Source organism: Plectropomus leopardus, chromosome 2 (assembly GCF_008729295.1).
Source record: "Plectropomus leopardus isolate mb chromosome 2, YSFRI_Pleo_2.0, whole genome shotgun sequence".
Lineage (NCBI taxonomy): Eukaryota > Metazoa > Chordata > Actinopteri > Perciformes > Serranidae > Plectropomus > Plectropomus leopardus.
This window is the reverse complement of record NC_056464.1, coordinates 22,407,561-22,425,815: the sequence shown is the minus strand read 5'-3', so window position 1 is coordinate 22,425,815 and position 18,255 is coordinate 22,407,561. Positions and strand designations below refer to the sequence as shown.

Sequence of the window (18,255 nt, the reverse complement as noted above, 5' to 3'; positions counted from 1 at the left end):
AAAATCTTGAGGTGAGAGTTGAAAATTAGCCCTCTTCCTCAACATGGTTTGTACCAATGGATGCCTCAGATTATCTAGTTTCACAATATACCATTACCTCTGTGGTACTCTAAAAAATGGGCATGCCAAAGGCTCTTAAATTCAGTAATGTTGGCCTCCAATTATTTTTGCTGGTACGAGTGGGGGATGCAATTACATCAAGGCTGCCATAAGCCCCTCTGGCCTCCCTGTGGCAAAACTACATGTTTTCACATGTTTGCACTGGTCTTTAAACAGAAAGTTATAATTGAATCCACATCTTTCATTTTTAGGGTCGTTGCTTTTTTTGATGGAACTTATTATTTTGTTGCATATGTTGTTGCAGTTATGCATAACAGTCTAAAATTGAAATACGTAATATCATGAATACATTCTAAATAATACTACCAAGTTGTTCTTCCTATAAGAAAAGGAGCCTGTATGGCGTTGCTGGTCTTGATCCAGCTAACTGTTAACAAGCCTGCAGTGCACTTTTGCAATTTTGGGATTTAAGGATCTGTTGCTCTGACAACAGCTGCAGATAAATTTTAATCCAGCTTTGAAGCACTGAAAAATGGAGACTTGTGTCAGATCATCTCCCTACAATCCTCTTGGTGTTGTTCAAACATAGTTTTTATTCATTTTTGTAGTGAAGTCCTGTGTTGAATTAAAGTGATGTACCATTTGTAAGGTGTTTTTCTCTCAGTCAGTCAAATTATCTTTAAACTTTAAAGCAAATAGAATAGTTGACATCAAGAAGTTGTTCTGCTGTCAGATTTGGCTGTTGCGCTGCTAGACTAATGGTCATTTTTCTAAATACTATTGTTCTCATAAAAGACTTCACTGATACTGACATTGACACTTGGAGGTGTAATTTAGCCTTAGCTCTGTCGAGACGCATCACATAGATCATTGTGCATTCGACCAAATCCTTCTCACACAGAGAGGTTAATCTAAATCTTAATGTAATTGCTCATTTTCACTATGTAGTTCTGCTCCGTGTATGCTGCTGTGCTTAGTATGGCAATGGCTTTGCACAAATGTTGAACTTAGAAAATTAAATTCAGCAATCCCATTTCCCCATCATAAAAGTGTGGATTATTATTACGGGTGAATGCGTGGTTAATTATTGGTCCTGGAGAAAATGAGTTCTTTGTTACTAATAATTTCTCTTAGCCAATGCACAGTAAGTCTTTTAAAGGTCAACCTCACAATGATGGCTCAACATTTTTGCTTCTTTTGTTCTATGTATATGCATTGTTGTTCACTGAATGTGAGGTTCCATTATGTTTGAAGGAGGGGCGCTTTTATCATCATAGCGTTGGCAGGGAATTTTAAAAGGTTTACTCACGGGCAGATTCACAGGTACAGTAATGACCGCAGGTAGCAACGAGAAATTGGTGGTGATGAAAGACTGAAGATGACAAGAGAAAGAGACAGACAAAAGCAAGGATTAATAGCTTGTAAGTGAGAAACTCAGTTAGACCTTGTTCTGTTATTATTCCCTCGTGCTTCACCTGTCACATTGTCTTAACAGCAAGTTTGTAGAAACTGATGTGTACTGCTGGCTTGCAACACAATTGTAGCGCTTGTGTCCCATTCCCAAGAGGAATATTCACAAAAAGGAACACGATTTGTGGCCGTGCACCTATCATAAATTACAAAGAATTGTGTCCTGAGTTTCATTAAAAGTTTTAAACCATATTATCGATTCTACAATATAGTGTTAAACCACCTCAATGTACAGGGAGGACAAGTGCACGAAAGGGGACAAACATACAGGGATGTACAGAGATTCTACTTTGAACACATTATTTTCTTGTTCAGTTTTAACACATTTCCTGTACTGTATCTGTCAAGGCAAGTAAACCAATGGCACAGTATGATTGTTTGTGTCCATGCTGAGAGTCACATTTTTCAAGACAATTGCCTGTTGGGAACTGTCTAAGCAGAAAGCCTGAGAGAAAAAAATGTGTGTACAAAAGACAGAGAGTCAAAGAAAGAGACAGACGGAGAGTGCACATCAAATGGATGTATCTCTTTACAATTGCAAAGCAGCTACAATTATGGAAATCGACATTCAAAAACTACTTTCTTGAGCATTTGAATCACTAAGCTATGACATTATGTACATATATGACCTGTACTTGCAGGCCTAGGTCGTACGACATTAATAGAATTTGAAATGCTTTGTAGCTTTCATTTGTATAAAGGTAACTATTACAGAGGAGGACTATCCTTCTTCTTTTTCAGAGGTTTTTTTCTCTCCTCTTGGCACCTCTTAGGCATCTTGAGCCTGAAACTTCTTAATGTCTTCTCTGAGAGCAACAGGGTAATGCTTCCATGCTTGCGCACAAAGACTTGACGTGTATGCTTTTGAAAAAAGAGGACCGAAAAGGTGTTTTGGAGTAGATGCCTGGTGGAGGTGAACTTTAAAGCTCCTCTACTAAAAAAAAAGGCTGTCAGGTCAGACATACACTTGGTGGATTGTGAAAGTGTATGAAATAGGACCTTCTGGAACTTGTATAGTACATTAATTTAACTATTGTGTTAAAACGTGCATTTAGGAGTTTAAAGACTACAGTTCTATACCAGACCAGTCACCAGAATAAAATGCTGGCATTGTACATTTCTGAAAACCATGGATATGCTACATTTGTACATTTCATATGTATCATATCCACATCTTAAAGTGATATAGTTCAGACAACATGAATGTGAGCTGAATTTCTCATTGAGAGAAGGTGGGGTTGGTGGATGGCGTGATGGTGTGAAGACAGCAGCAGACCTCATGTGGACACCAACATACAACAAATTGGGTATTTTCAATGACTGGTTGGAACATTTCTAGCTGTGTTGGTTGTGATAAAAAAAGGTTATTTTTTAATGAAATGTTGGGACATTTCCAGTCATGTTTGCTGCAACAATTTTATTTTGCATTTTTCAACCACACATCGCCACTTTTGTTGCAACGAAGCTGGGCATTTTCAACAAAACCTTTGGACATTTTCATCATCACAAAACTGTGTATTTTTCAAGAAAACATTGGGACATTTCCGGCCATGTTTATTGTGACAAACGGGGTATTTTGAATAACATGTTGGGACATTTCCAGCTGTTTGTTTTAAGTCAAAGCAGGCGAACCAATTTTTTTTTTTGCTTATACCTAACTGTATGACAGCCACAGTGTTGTCACAGCATGAATTGCGTGGAAATTGAAATGAAAAGTGAATATATCCTCAACACATTAAATTTACAAATCTAACACATCCAGGGTCTGCAGAAATATATAATGCCAACATTTATTTGGGTGATTGGTTTGCCTGTGCCCCTCTTATGGTTCAATATGTAAATTTTTGAGTTTTTCTCAAGTCCTTGTCTGGATGTATTGATATCATTTGCATTGAAATATATGAAAATGTGGCAAGGCTTTGTAGTTTCTCTGTAGCTGCATCTCCCTTACTTATTTTTTTGAGACTTGTTTCGTCCATGAGACTTAAATATCAACACTAAACATTTCCAGTCTTCAGCCTCACTGTATTGGATAGACCAATTTAACAGGGCTTCACTTCAGTCTGGCTCCATACACAGATAAGAATAACCCAGAGCAGCAAAGGGAACCTTTTCCTTTCCTTGATCGTGTTATCTTAAAGGCATATTCTCTCACTTCCAGCGGATACTGTCATGTTTCTCAGCCCATGTTTTATTTCTCTACCCTGCACAGCAGAGCCTTGTGCCAACCGAGAAAGGCAAGGAAAATTGCCCCTTCTCCTTCTCTGTCTTTTTGACTCACTGTTGAGCTCTCCCATTCCTTTTTCCTCAGTAGTAAATAATGCTTTTTCATTGCATGCATACTTTAGCTCAACAGTGTGTTGAAAGCATTTTATGAAAATTAGGAGTTGTTTGAAGTTGAAGCTTATTTCAAACTTAAATCTCTTGGCCTTCCACTTCAGCCCCTCCCCTTTATTCATCCTCTTTGATATGCAGGCGGTGTACACAGAGCTGACTGAATTTGTATTCATTTTTTTCTCATTCTTTTTCTTCTTTGAGACCTGATTTCATCAAATGCATCGATATTACTGAATTTCTGGTGTTTGATAACCATCCCTGAAGTCATTTACCCTTGATGTCTTTTGGGCGAAGATTGCTGGATGAGAGAGATGAAGAAAAGGTGGCTGATTGACTTGGATATTTGTTTTGCTTTCTAACTGCTGTTTGAAGTGATATACACATGAGAGTGGGGATGCTTATGAACCCTCATGAGTCTGTAATGTTTCCAGTGTAGATTCACTTAGCGTAATGTGCTCTTAAAAAATTCCACTTGCCCGGGCACTCACTTTTGTACCCCCCCCCCCTTCCTGCACACAGGGCCCCTACGTGTTGCCAGCAGACAGTCATTCTCACATTTTCTCGCATAAACACACAAAAAGTCACAGACACAAAATGCTCTCACTCACACAAAGCACACAGTGTTCAGACTTAAACTCAGAGACAAAATACATCAATGAAGGCTCTGGCAGGCTTGTCAGATTTGACAGCCTGTCTGTCATTAGCATAGTTTTGCCGAACAAATCAATACATCTTTGGCCTTTTGAGGCATTTGTTGAAGTCGGCTCCTGTTTGAGAGTTGGAGTAAGTGGAGTACAAAACGCAGATTGCAACTGTTAGTTGTTAAAAAAGCTTTCGAGACTCATGAGTCTGCGGGTATATTTAAAAATGGATAAACAGATACAAACAGTGCACGCTGGGATACAGACAGCCACGCATGCTCTTGTTCTCCCACATTTATACAGACTCACACAAACACACACACACACACACTGAGTCATAACTTGCTGTGTTTTTAGCCATAGGGAAGTCCTTTATCCACATAACTAGATTAACTCACAGTGAGCTCTGATCAGCTTAATTTGGATTCAGCCTACTTACCCCTCCATGGTCTGCCTGTCAGTCTGTCTGCATGTTCATCTGTCATTCTGTCGACTTGAATGGCAGGATGTTTGCCTGCATGTATGTGTGTCACCTCATTTAACCATCTTTCTCTGTCTAGTCTTTAACAAGGATTACCACCAGCAAGTTTTACCTCCACCCATTTTTAGCCTCACTCTCGCTCTTCCAAAGCTTGCTGCGCAGTTGTTTTGTTGTTTCATGAGGAGCATCGAAAATCTTATACCCGATGAATATATTATGGCCTTTGTTTACTCCAAAAAGAAGTGCACTTACTTCAGGTATTATTCTTCCTCTTCTTTTTTAAAAAGACTACATGTAATGAACTCATTCTGTCTGCATGCCTTGACAGAGTGTCAATGCAATATATTGACTGCAGTAGTCTCTTAGTGTCTTTGGATTGTAGAATTTCTAGGATGCCCCCAGGGACTGACTGACAATAAAATAACAGGCAGAATGTAGAAACTGTCAATTTTCTGAATCCAAAAAGTCAACATTTCTACAAACAGAAAAACTGATGCATCCTCTTCTGACAGTTCTCAACGCGTGATGATAGTTATGTTATATTGTCAAACACCAATAATTGAATCACCCTGTGCCTAATCATTCAGAGGGACATACTTCCCCAATGAGAATGTCATAGTAGACAAGGCAAAGGCAAAATCCTTACACTGTTAAGTGCCATACATGGATTTAGTGGAATTAAATATTGTCCAGTGTTTCCCCTAGAATGTTGCAGGCCTGGTGGTCTGCCAGTCCAATGCAGGTCCCTGGGAGGCCACAATAATTTCTTTTTTAATGCCCAATATATCCTTAAGTATGCATTCCAGTGTTTCTCCCACATTATTAGTGGTGCAGCACGGTGAGTCCATGAACGAGGCAAGTGTCTGTGATTGGTTTGTAATTATAGCAGTGCAGTTGAGCAACTGTTATCTAATCTGTTCATTTCAATTGAAAAGATGATGTTAAAATAACGTTATTGGTAGGCCACTGGTTACAAAGAGACTCGGTAGTGAAGGACATCCTAACGTTACGTCACATTTTTCGTTTTTGTGTTTTTCACTGAGCTAGACTGGAATATTCTGTAAAACAAATGAATGATGCTGTTTTGCTCTCACTATTCTTCGTTTTAACGAAACTTCAAATTAACTTGCACTCTTAAGCACTGATTTATAAGAAGAAGGAAATAGCAGGAGTTCATTGGCAAATCAGGTTAAAATTGACATTTTTTTTTAAAGTGCTGTGCAGTTGATTTAATTCATGCAGATGTACAGATTGGTTCATGTGGGTTTCAAAAATTCAGTGTTAAATTTGAGAACATGATTTGATGTGGTTGGAGGTGGTAGAATAAGTGCTTATTTGTGTTAGCACAATGTTGTTGTTTTTTTTTTTTCCCCTGGACCACTGCTGAACCAAAAAAAACAAGATGGAGTGACTTGAAGTCTTCTGACTTAAAATGATGAGTTGAATTAATTTACTGCTGTTAGATCATTCAACTAACACTGGGTTTCTAAGAAACATAATCAGTTTTAGCAGACTCCCAGCATGCACTATTTGAGAGCTAAAACTCTTCAGAGACCCTGCTGTTTTGTAGTTTGAAGAAAACACCCATGATGGAAACTTGTTGCATATCTTTAATACATGTTAATGCAAGTGGTGGATGTTTCTTTTCATAATAATGGAAACTGATTGTGTCACTGAACTAATGGAGGCATGTTTGTGAGGTTTGACTCTATTTTATACTAAATATGAAACCTAATGTCCGGATGAAGTCGGTATTGTTGTAGTTTCCCTGATGATCAACTGGTCACTCAACACATGTTGTGGACAAGGAATCAGGAGAGCATGGCCTTGCGAGTCCTAAAGACACTAGGACGAGTGACCAATGCTTAAGAGTCCTATGAGTCTTATTACAGAGCTCAACCTGTGCTCACATAATGAAGGTTTTGATGCGTTACCTTCGGTTTCTTTCTCTCTAACTGGCAAAGATTGGCTAAAAGGGTCGTTCATTGGAGATGTGGAGGAAGACAGCAAGATGAGGGTGAAAGATGGAGAAAGGGATGGACACAAAATGGGAGGGGAGCAGGACAAGGAGGGCGCAGAGAGGAGGAGAATTATATGAACGGCCAGAGGGATGGAGGGGAGAGATAGTGGGACAGAAAGCATGAGATGCTGAGGAAAAGAAGGGGGATAGAAATAATGAGGAATGGAAGAAAAGTGGGGATAAGCGAGAAATGGAGGAGAAGGAGGGGGCAGCAAAGAGAGAGCTGAGTGGAGCTGAGCAGGGGCTGGGCCTGGGGGATTGCTGCGCGTTTATCCTCCTCTGCAGCAGGCTTCTGAAGCACTACCTCAGGAAAAGACTTTAAAGCAGGGTGGCTGCTGCTCTGCGCTGATCTGTTAATACCCACAGATACATGAGGCTTCGCCATAGTACTCTGGGGGTGGGGTGGAGCGGGACAGTGTGTATAAGTCTGCATGTGAGTTTGTGTGTGGTTTTTTTTGTTATGTGTTCAAGGATCATATCAAATCTCTACAGACGATGTCCCATCCCCACTGCTAGCTTGCCCTAACTCACCCGGAGACATGAAGTTACCGGAGCGATTAAAAGATTAGATTGGACTATCATGTGGCGGTGTGTCAGCATTGACACCTAAAGCTGCTGCCGTGAAAGTGTGTGTTGGTTGGGGGGGTTACGTTTTAGGATCCTGTATAAATAGACTCCTGCCTCCTGGGAATTGATGTAAAACTCCCTCAGAGCCACAGTATGCAGCAAAAATATACACACTGGGAGGTGGAGAGGCTGCATGGGATTTGTGCTGGCTGCTTCACAGAGGACCATGTCCGTACTCTCAAGGGGCCCTTCATGATTAATTCAACGAAAGTAAAAGACCTAAGGGTTGGGGGGGGGGGGCTCCTGTTTTTAAGCAATGTTTTACTGATAATGTGAATTCACCATCTGCATGTGGTTGAGTATTTTGTCAATATGCTCTTTTTGTACTGAATATCAAAAGTTGAAAAGCCCCATTTCGAAAACTGGAGGGTAGACTTGTTATGAGGATGTGTAAAACTACATTTTTTCTTAAAAATTAATTTATGCTGGACATGTTGTCCTCCACTTCCTCATCTTTGTTTTTTACACAGTCCCCCCAGAACATAGACCAAATTCTTTTTTTCCAAATTTATTTGAGAAAAGTCTGCAACAGAAGACAAGATTGAGATATACTTTTTCATAACTTTTTAAGCATTTTTTTATTTAAAGCAGGGTACATGTTATTATTTATTCGATCTAGCTGACAATGATTTGATTTGAGTGTAGTTGAGGTTGTCTGACCGATCCCATGGGTAATTTTATGTTGGCTGTTCAGCAGCAGATGATAAACAACTGAGCATGGAAATATAAAGTTTTAGAGAAACAACACACCACTATGCACGTTGTGTCTGAGCTTGTGTAATTAAATTATGGCTGTATTGGGAACTAACATCTCTGCACAGTTGCATTGTGGGGACTCTCATCCCATCAGGGGACAAAATGCCAGTCCCCACAAGGTAAACGAATACGAATAGGAAAACGAACCAATTGCTTTTGGTTAAGGATAGAATAATGCTTAAGTTAAGGTCTGGTCAGGACTGGATTTAGGCGTTTAGCTGTTAGGCCTATGTCTAATATTCCTTTAATAAATAAGGAAGTCAATAAGTCAATAGTCCTGATAAGTGAGAAAGACGTGTATGTGTATGCATGCTCAATCTATGCATAATTTCCTGAATCATCCCCGAAAAAAAAGTGTTTTCAATTACAGGACAACCAATTGTATAAAAAAAAATCACCACCAGTATGAAAGAGGACTGATGATATCACATTGACGTATTAACTGCTTTGTTGTTTGTTTGAAGTTGGGGACAAAACTATAGCAAATTGCTACTGTGGGGACAGGTAAATGATACCTTAAAATGCTCCCAGATGATGAAAGGCACTTCAGCAACTCAGCAACGAAAAAGCAATGAGAGAAAGGAAAAGATTGAGAGAAAGGACAAAAAGTTTTTTTTTTAAAAAAAACCTGCAACAAAACAATGAAGCCATTGCAGGCCCAACGAGAAATCTGCACCATATTGGTGTTTGATCAAGATAAGCTCAGAGCTTCAGCACCTCCTCAAGGCCTCGTGCAACTGTTCAGCAATGATCTCCAAAAGCTTCCTTTGGTTTCCAACTACAAATAGTTTTATTGCTCATCAAGTTTAAATTCCATGTCCAATACAAGCTGCTTACAAGTTAAACATTTAGTGCATCAAATGTTATTTTGCATCACAGGAGTGTTTTCATCATGAATGTGAGCCCAGGAGGGGAAGAGAATAGAAAAGAAAGGGAGATCTAAGTAACTTGGCTTTATCTAATTGATTTTTTCATGTTATCTTAATTCGTATATTGACTTCCAAACAGATGTGCCGGGATCCTACCATTTTCTTTATTGCTGTGTTATCATCCTCTGTTTAGTTTTTTTTTTTTATTTTCAGTGTTGCAGTCTTAAATGGGCAAACAGTTACAGCAAAAAAAAAAAAAAGCTTTGTCATGAACTTGTGGTTTTATAAATGCTTCTACTCACACTCGCTTCATCATGTCATTGTAAGTTAAATGTGGTCTGCTGGTGCCTGTTAGACTGTTGGTTGTTGCTTATCGACCAGAGCCACTTATCCACTTGATCAAATTCACCTGTATTCCCAGATAACATGACAGGCCATTAGAATGACGTGGTTAACCAGGCGTGTGATATTGCCTACAGTAGTCTTTAATGATGGTGTAAACAGCAGTAGTACTGGGTCACTGCTTTGTGGTACATGCACTAAGGCTCTACAGCTTTAGTGTATTCCCTTATAAGGTGCTCGTTACAATGGAATAAAATCTAATTAAACAACCATACAAACTGCATGTTTGAATCTAAGACCACAGAGTGCTGTGGAATCAGCATATCTCAGATAAAAGCCTCAACAGAAATTGAACATTATTCACAAAGTAAGAATTTGTTGTCAGGCTATTTTGGGCTGCAGTTTGTTCTGCTGGTGTACATAATATAGTGTCAGCCTCTTGTGATTGCATTGCCATTTGAAGTGATTAAAAAGATTTAGGTCCTGTGCACAAATGCTGACAAAAATGTTGATAAATTTTGAGATGTGGCACAGAAACCTCACAGCTCTCTTATATTTAAATGAATTCTTTAAATGAATAGATACTCATTATAGCAGTGGCGGATCTACCTATAGGTGACCCCCTATCCTTATGTTCTCTCATTATGTTCTCTTATTAAAACAACGAAACAAACAAAAAAAAGGGGACAATTATCCACAGATCTCATCTAATGGTCTGTGTAAGGGTCGCCACCTCTAGTCCTAGTAATGCAGTTCACCGTGATGTGTTTATTAGTGAGTGATCATCGCAGTCAGAACATGCTGGAGCATTGATGGGTATGGTGGAGTGGCGTGTATATGGAGAGCATTAGAGTAGAGAAAATGGAAAGGCAATAGCCATCCGGGCCTAGTAGGAAAAAAAAGGAAAAAAAAGTATTTGAAATGCTAATGTGCACATACTGCATCATATCTGTATTTTATTATTGTTCATTTGTTGACTGATCTGTTATTTTTTAGGTGTGGGCATGAGAACTTTAGTACTTTAGTTGGATGTCAGTTTTTTGCTTTGTCATAGAGAATATATAATAAATGTAAAAATAAATTGAACCTGTTCTTTATTAAAAATGTAGAATTTTTGGATGTTAGGCAGTGATTTAACTGCTAACTGCACAGATCCAGTCAGACATCAATTAAACAAAATAAACAAAGTGAATGTGAAGTGCAAGCATTAAAATATTATAGTTGCACATCAAAGCTAGTCTGTGCAGTGCATATTTTTGTTTGGGTGCTCATTTAGGACCCGGTTCTTGCGTTCAATTTGTTTTTTGTGTGTGTGCAAGAATTTACTGCAACCACTTAAACGCAGATTCTTTAAAATGCCCATGCCTTGTATTTATTTATTTATTTTTAGCTAAGTTGTGAATTTGTGTTTATCTATTTACCTCATTCGTGTTTGTAATAGGTATAAAAAATACAATAAATATTAAAGATAATTATTTCTTTTGGCAATGTGGCCAGGGAAAGCTTGACTAGGGCTCAAAATGTGCTGGATCTGGTACTGTTTAAAGAAGGTAATGTCTGAAAATAATAATTCCATCAAGTGTGGTTATAATCTTTACTGCGCAATTTGTGAAAGTCCTCATTGGCTCATGTCCCTGAAAGTGTTACATCTGCAACATTGACTTCACAGACCAATGCTCGTGCCTTTAGAGGACTTAAAATGATGTTTATGCTTGTATTTCAGTCAGCCAAACATCCACCCAGTTCAAATGACCTCCATTGCAGCCAGCTGAGGGAGATTGTAAATAATGTTCCACTGAATTAAGAGGCCTAAATCCTGGAGCTTCATTTTGCTGACAAAGTCTGTAATCTGGTTGCACAGTTACAGGGCAACTGGGTTTCAGGAGATAGCTTTTTTTTTTGTAATGCCACCGTCAGGACAAAGTTTGTGTGATTAGACTCAAGTTAGACTTTAATTTACATAGTTAAATAGCTGTGCGCAGTCTCCAGGGACCTCTGCATGTAAGACTTGAGGTAAGCGTGGAGGAGGGTGGTGGGGGAGAAGGTGGTTTGGAGATGTAAAGCAGGTAATTAAATGAAGATTGTTGGCTATTGAATGATCTCCTGGGCAAATACAGTACCTCCTCCTCTCCCTCCCTCCTCACCATCCCTCTCCCAACCCTCGCTCTCTAGCCTTGCACCTGAGATGAAGATGACAGTTAATGATGGTGTTTTTTAAAACCACTTTACCTCCTGCCCTATAGCTCACTCGCTCTCTCCAGACAGACTGGGTTATTTTTTTTTTGCCTCATCTTTCATCCTTTATTGAGATAGGTCTACGCCATTTTTCTCTATATTCCATTAGCAAATTGCCTGGCCCCTCTTTCTCTCCCTCCGTGTTTTCACCTCCCCAGGCGCCCCCTAACCCTCTCATTAGAAATCTAACTGGGGAATTTATTCATTTAAACTGGGGAAAAAACAATGTAGCTCACTCCAGGATCTGTTTTATTTTTCAGAAGTCAGAGCAGAGCAACGGAGCTGGACAGAGACTAATGTTGGGTGGCACAGTAAAGACAACCTGAAGGACCTGAGCGCCATCATTCGCACAGAGTGGCAGCGAGGTCATCTGGCAAAGGGATGGTGAGTCTGTTATTTGCATATGCCGTGGGCTAGGAGGTATAAAGGTCTGCTTAGCTTCTCCATTTAAATCCTTTTAATAAAGTGTTAAGACAACCATTAGTAAACTGACCAGCATATAGTTTATTTTGCTGAGCTATAATTATCTACTTTTCTAGATGTGCTGGCCTTGACCAAATAATCCTACACTTTGTATAAGTATAAACACCGCAAGCTGTATAATGTTTTTGTCAAGATGTTTGATTAATGTTTATAACAGCCATAAAACTTTTATTTTAGTATAACATTCAATAACTGGTGGGCATGCCACAAAATTACAGGTCTGGGCTGAGAAAGTTTGTCCTAATAAAAAAACAATTCCCCTTCCGAGCTCAGACGAGTTTGTTTTGACACCGTAGGCAAGTCTGAGTAGCACATAATCACAACAGAATCTCTTGCTGAATAAATACATTAATGTGATCTATTATTACTAATCAATCTATTACATTCACAACATATTCATATGCACAACACAACAGCTGCATTACATTTGGGGTAATCAGCATTTGATTACCATAATAAAATAAGTCAGTTAGTTAAAGCTGAGTCGATTAAATAAGGGAGGGAGGTGGGAAAGAGACAGTGTTTTCAAACTGTGAGCGATTCACTCAATATTCTGCCCTCATTTGTGTTTCACTACAGCATGTGTATTCCCAATGCTCCGGATTACCCCACATCCAAAAAACTGCTGAGTCAGGTATCTTAGAGCCCTCGCAGACTGCTCCTCATCTTAATATGTCTAGTCCTGTGTCAGGTCTTTGGATATCAGGGTTAATATCTAACTGAAGGATCCAATCTTCAAGATTATGTGTGTTTGATTTTGTTTACACCATCTGCCATCAGATGTAATTGAATGTACTGCATGGTATAATCTGATACATCCGGGGGTGATGTTTTGCTACTGCTGTCATTGTGTGTGTGTGTGTGTGTGTGCGCGCGCAGTGTTCCATAGCCTGCAGATGCCCTGTAGGAAACCAAAATAGCCGGTAGATGTCCTGCAGGAATTAGTCCCAGCCTTATAGTGAATCGTGCTCCCTGAGCTTTACTCATTTAGGTAATATCCTCTGCGTTTGATTAAGGTGTTGAGGGAGGCTACACATCCTAATGAATGCATTCTCTGTTTGTATTCATCTGTGTAACCCAAATAGTTGACTGACAAAATTGTTGCATCCTAAGAGACTGATTTTCAAACATAGCTCTTCTTTATATTTATGAGTATTATTATTTTAGCATTTATTTTTAAATGTTTTTAGGTTCAGTTTGGGCCTCTCAGTGTAGCAATAGGTTATCTCTGGGAACATTTAACACCACAGTCCTCATTTACCATAATCTGAAGCATTTGATACTTTGACTTGACACGCACATTAACAGTTTGGTCTGATGCTGCCATGTGGAGTGATGAGTGAGCAGGTGCAGTAGGGGTTCAGTGTCAGGCTCAAGGACACTTCGACGGGGCACAAGGCTGCTGCTGGGACACATTGGCACTTGAGGTGATTAAATTGTCCCTATTACAACCTGGTGTCTCTAACTGACTGCTGTACAATGAGAAATTAGTATCCACTGTTCATCATTTTTAGTAACTATATCTGAACGACAAATACAGTTTCTATTATTATAAAAATACTTAAGTGAGGGCTTTTATATCCTCTTAATTTCTGTAGAAGGAATAGTTCCACATTTTTGGAAAATACATTATTTGCTTTTTTGCCGTAGACTGTGAAATAATGGACACAGCTACCAAACACTGACTGTAGTGACACCTTCCACATAGCCTGTCAGAAGTGTCCATACCCTTAATTATGCTTAATTTGTTTGTCTTGGTAAAATGTAAACGGGTGAGTTATATAAAGATTCATCCTCCTGCACAGTTGTAATGAATGTTGAAATTAGCAATAGAGACCAAAAGTTTTTTGTACCAGGCTGTAAACATGTTTATTTCTGCTGTGAAGTTGGGCATTTCAGCATGGTTGAACATGGTTCATCTTTTGGTGTTGAATGCCTTTGAGGTTGCCATTTGTTTCTCACCCAGAGATGGTGAGAGGTTTCTTCCACTCACACATTTTTTCGTTTAATATGAAGAAGCTATAGCGAGGCAATAGTTAGCCTATGTAGTCTGGAAACCAGAGTGTTTTATCTGTTTTTGCAGTTGTGTGTTTGTCCCCCTCCAGTTCAAAAAAATTTCTACCATACACACCTTAGGCCAATCATAACCATTTATGTGAAATGGGGTTACGGTATACACAAAATTTGTAAAGATGTCATATTTTCCGTGCGCACATTTGCGCTAGGGACATGAGGACAAGTGTAAGTTTAGCTCAATGAAGAGGAGCATCGTTGAGGCATTTTTCAAAAACAGCCTATTTGGTTGCAGTTGATGTGTGTTCTGTTGAAATATTGTTTTCAATTTATAATGGCAAAAATTGGCAACACTCATTCACAGACATATCAATTCTACACCATCACAGCTCATCTTGATACACTGTATACTGTTTACATTTCTCCATTGCTCAACACTACGTCACATTTCGTTTCTTTGATTGGTAGCATCTCTTTCCAGTCTCATCTAGAGGCATTTTAGTCTAGTGATGTTGATAACATCCTATGGGAACAGAAAATAAATGTAGAAGTTCCAGTCTAATTTGCATGAAATGCATGGATTTGCAGACTAATTTGCATTGCCAGAAACTGAGAAAAACAGTTAGCTTGGTTCTTTCCAAAGGTAAAAAAAAAAAAAAAATCCACCTACCCGCACCTGTAAAGCCCTCAGCACACAAAGCAAAGTGTAAATATGCCAAGTTGTTGTTTTACAGGGAGTTACACGCTACTTACTATTTCTTGTCTGGGTGGGGTATCGATCTTGTTTTTACACTCGGGTTTTGTTCAGATTAAAGAAATTTGGAAACAGTGTTAGTTAGTGAGCTTTTCTATATTTCCTTTGTTGCCTGCTGTTTTCATTGTTTAGGCTAAGCTAAACTAACATCTCCTTCCCCTAACATCAAAAAGCATATTTCCCAAAATGTTAAACTATTTAACTAAAATGTACCCTCTTATCTATTATAAATCTATTATAATTCAATGATGCATTAATATCACACCAAAATCTTATATTAATACTCACCAGTGATGTGAAATGTAACACTTAAAAAACACATTTCATGTGTTTAAACAAGGTTTAGCAACAGCATTTGTCATCATAAAAACAACAGCTACAGTAGACTTCAAAGCTGTATCCAGAGAAGTACAAAAAAAAGGATGTTGCATGTGATTTGTGTGTTTTTTTTCACCCCACAGAGGATGTGCAGTTCAAAGAGGTAGACTAGTAAAAAGTATGTCACTGGTACCACGCCAGGATAAGGTATTACTAGCTTTAAATCCTTCAGCGCTGATCAAAACCAGACTTGCTGCACACACACAGAAACTGCTACATCCAACAACACAGAGCTCTTTACACACACACACACACACACACACACACTTGTGCTTTGACAATAGCTTGAACAATAACACCAACAACAGTAACCTTTATGATCTGGTTCACAGGCCAGATGACAGTCAGCAGTATATCATACCATTTGGCCAGGGATGCTGTAGTTCCTCTCCTTTATCAAGCAGTCTCACTGTATATTTATTATGCAGTATTATCAATAATGCATCAACAAACAAGGACAAGACATTGTAGTTGCATTGTTATATGTTCAATGAATGTATTCAAATTTAGCCCCAGGAACAGTTTTGCTTTGGGGCTCTGGAATGATAGGAGATGGAAAATGCTCTTTGGAGTATGTTGCTCCATCCCCAGAGGTTTAACAAGCAAAGATTTGGATTAACTTCTTCAAATGAAAATATGACTGTTAAGTCTGCATGTCTGAGTTGGAGGGTTTTTAGAGGCTTTTCCAAATCTCAAATTCTAACAGTTTAGTTCAGGACATTTTGTAATGTGCAAGCTTTAAAACCTGTGCGAATATTTACAGTACGCCTGGCTGTGTGTGTCCATCTATATTGGTTTCTCCCATCACTGTGTGTGCTGTATCTGTAGCTGTGTGGACACGAGTGTGTTAGACTTTCTGAGTTCATTTGCTCATGCTTGTGTACTCACATGCCTCAATATGTCTCATAATCCAGGAGACTGGCACACATCATCGCGTTGGGAACTGGGGAATTCAGAGCCGTTCTGCCACATTCATCAGTCAAAAGAAACAGACAGAGAGAACTTATGTGGCTGTGTTTAGCATATTACACAAAATAAAGAAAGATTCTGACTGTGCGCGGGGAACGGCTGCCTCACTGAATGAGGAATCCGCTGTGGAGGAGATTCAAAGGGGCAATTTTACACCAGCTTATGAGCAGGGGAGTGAATAGAAGGATGCACACTGCCTAGAGACCGCCAGATGTTACACAAGGGAATCCATCTGCAGCAAGACTGACCAAGGGTGGAATGATTCTAAATTGGCTCTGAAAAATTGGGTCCTTACATACAAACAGACGAAGGAAATATTTAGGGAACAGAGTGTCTTAAGAAAAATGGTTGCCAGTTTAATTCACCATCTTTTTCATAACCTCTGCCAAGCAGGCTATGTTACGAGCTCTGTCTGCCTGTCGTGAGTTTGTAGAATATCTCAAAAACTAGACAGATTTTTATCACATTTGGCGGGAAGTCCAGCCACAGGCCAAAAAACTTTGGAGTTTTGGTGTAGATCCCAAGTCAGATTTTCTTTTTAAGTTTAACATTACAGCATTTCTCAAGATGTTTGCTTGTTTTCCATCAACTACTACACTTACTTTGCCTGGGTCCAGACCTTGGAATAAACTTACTCCTCCAAGTTGACCAATTCATCTGGCATTGTGATATGAAACAACCATTTCTGATATGAAATAAACATATTTTTCTTCTCATAAGAAATAAAACAGCATCTTATTTGGAGATTACTAAAGTGCCATCTGTTTTCCCCCAACTGCCCCTTAGTAGAAATAAGTAGCAAGAGAATATATTAGCAGGAGCTCTTCTGCTGTGCTCATAGGCTTCTCACAAGTGAGACAAGTCTAAGAACAGATGAATTACACATAATTATGACTCAATTTGATCACTGACACAAAATTGTGTGGGTTCAATTATGCCTTTTGGATCTTACTGTTATCTCAAGAGGAAATTATTTTATACCCATAGAGATCAGTGCAGAGAGAGAGTAGAGGATTTTAAGATCTTGAATTTAAGATCAGGCTGAGACCAAGAAAGGATATTTTTCAGGAGATGAGTTTAAGAAGTATGAAAAATGTTCAAAATTTCATAATGATGTTAGGTCGAGCTCAGTTGTCTAGGAGACATAGCCTGGACAAAGACAAGATCTTATTTTGAATTTTCTTTTCCTCTGAGTAATGCTGTTATCGGGCGTTGTCAAGCATCGTCAAGCATTGTCAAGCGGTATGCTTTAACCAAGGAGGAGTAATAACAACTATGCCAAGCCCTGCAGACAAGATAGACGCTGCTATCAGGGCTGTTCTAAATCCATATGTCTTCTCAATAGCGTCCAACATTTTTTTGTCACTCCACTCTTAAAACCCCAGAAAAAAAGGTATGTTGGCATGGCTACAAATCAGTGTGGACTTAATATGACATATGGTCTCTAGTAATTGGTAGGGTAAAATCAAATTCCCCTCTCCCGTGGAAATTGGTTAGAGTGGACACATGTCAGACTGAAGATCCTCAAGCCTGGTGTCAGGCAAGCCTTTACTGAAAAAAATGACATGCCTCTAGTTCATATCTTTGTTAAAATGTATTTTTGGGTAGGTTCTTATTTTGTGCATATGATGTGGAAACAGAAAGAAAGAAAAAAAAACAAGTAACATCAGAAAATGCACAGGTAGGAATAGGAAACCTCAGAGGGCTTATTAAAGGAGCCTGCCTAACATCAGGTTAAAGTCAGCTGTATACTATTACTGGCAATTTACAAAAAGATATACATATTTCAAAATATCTTTAAAAAAAAAGGAAAAGATAAA

General features: G+C 38.9%; 1 long non-coding RNA gene across 1 annotated transcript in view; it reads left to right on the top strand.

Moving 5' to 3' along the window:
- Window positions 1-18,255, top strand: part of LOC121949196 — a 100,630-nt gene that overhangs the window by 38,984 nt on the left and 43,391 nt on the right. Inside the window, exon 2 of the long non-coding RNA XR_006106216.1 lies at window positions 12,099-12,222. This is a non-coding gene — a long non-coding RNA (uncharacterized LOC121949196). The remainder of the gene's footprint in view (window positions 1-12,098; window positions 12,223-18,255) is intronic.